General features: G+C 49.8%; 1 pseudogene; it reads right to left on the bottom strand.

The window, feature by feature from the left end:
* Positions 1–794: 794 nt before the first annotated feature.
* LOC115295542 lies at positions 795–1,003 on the bottom strand (annotated as a pseudogene).
* Between the last annotated feature and the right edge of the window lie 747 nt (positions 1,004–1,750).

Genomic DNA, 1,750 nt, shown 5'->3' with positions numbered 1-1,750 from the left:
AGCCCCTCTGTGGGACAGTGACTTAACCTCTCTGAGCCTCCAGGACCCTGGCACTGGAAATCTAGGGTTCACAGAGAGAAACTTCCTTTTGGAACAGTCTGCCAGGAGCCGTGTGACACCGACAGAACTCTGATGATAACAGGGAGCCCCGGACAACAAAATAAAGCTGGCAGAAACTGGCCGTTTCAGGGGCTCCTGGGTGGCTCAGTGGGTTAAGCCTCCGACTTTGGCTCAGGTCAGATCTCACGGTCGTGGATTCGAGCCCCTCGACAGGCTCTGTGCTGACAGCTAGCTCAGAGCCTGGAGCCTGCTTCCGGTTCTGTGTCTCCTCTCTCTGCCCCTTCCCCTCTCATGTTCTGTTTCTCTCTGTATCAAAAATAAATAAAACATTTAAAAAAAAAAAAAGAAACTGGCCGTTTCAAAGCTCAGAGCCATCTTCGATTTTGCCAAAGCCTGGGCACACCTTCAGGCAGTGGAATTGCTAGATTTCTGACAAGCCCACCTGAAGGGAACCTTTTGTAATTTGAATCTATTTTGTCAGATTGAGAAACTGAAGTTGAGGACAAGATACTTTTTTTTTTTTGAGGTTTAAACGGACTTTATTGTGACAAGGAGGGCCCTACCGGGCGGGGCCTTATACACCGACATATGTGGCCCCAGGATGTCACTGTGGAGAAATCAAGTGGTCGTGCCTGCGGAAGAGGCCACTGCAATGGAAGGTCATGACCCGGGGAAGGCCGACCAGGATCAGGAGGGGGGGTCAGGTCCCAGGGGGAGGGAGAGGCCAGCCCCCTTCACTCTGGTTTCTTGTAGCTCTCCAGGTGTGCCAGCACCCAGCCCCATGGCAGGAGGAAACAGACGAAGCAGGAGGTGAGCCCATGACGACTTCCATGGTCCCAAGTTGCTCCTTCATAGGCTTGGAATGCATCTGAGCACGCTGTCCCGGGAGCCGCCGGGTCAGGCCTGTCAGGCCCCTCAGCAGCGGCGGGGTCAGTACAAACATGACCGCAAGGAATGCCCGCCAACAGCAGCCAGCAATAGCCCAAGGTCAGGAAGATACTTTTTTTTTTTAAATGTTTATTTATTTTTGAGAGAGAGAACACAAGCAGGAGAGGGGCAGAAAGAGAAAGAGAAATCTGAAGCAGGCTCATCCCGGTCCGTACAAAGCCTGACACGGGGCTCGAACCCATGAACCATTAGATCATGAGATCATGACCTGAGCCAAGGTCAGACTCTCAATCGACTGAGCCACCCAGGTGGCCCAGGTTTAATTTTATTTATTTAAAAAAATTTTTTTTAATGTTTTATTTATTTTTGATGCAGAGAGAGACAGAGCATGGGAGGGGGAGGGGCAGAGAGAGAAAGAGACACAGAACCGGAAACAGGCTACAGGCTCTGAACTAGCTGTCAGCACAGAGCCCAACGCGGGGCTCGAACCCACAAACTGTGAGATCTGACCTGAGCCGAAGTCGGAGGCTTAACCGACTAAGCTACCCAGGCGCCCCCCAGGTTTAATTTTAGAAAACAGCTAATGTTTGTGTGGAACTGAATCTGGTGACCAATGCCAGTGTTCAACTGAGAAATGTCATTTTTAGACCAAAACAAGGTGTAATTATGGAGCCTGTTTTTCTTTGGAGAAAGACCTGTTGCACTGGCGATGGATCAGAAGGTGTTGGAGATTATCTGTGCTCCTGATCTTGATTCTTCTTCCTAAACTGACCTTCATTTTAACCAAAATTTTGATGCTTAA

This window comes from Suricata suricatta, chromosome 7 (assembly GCF_006229205.1).
Source record: "Suricata suricatta isolate VVHF042 chromosome 7, meerkat_22Aug2017_6uvM2_HiC, whole genome shotgun sequence".
In the NCBI taxonomy this organism is placed as follows: Eukaryota; Metazoa; Chordata; class Mammalia; order Carnivora; family Herpestidae; genus Suricata; species Suricata suricatta.
The sequence above is the reverse complement of the archived record's forward strand: the minus strand, read 5'-3'. Positions and strand labels throughout refer to the sequence as shown.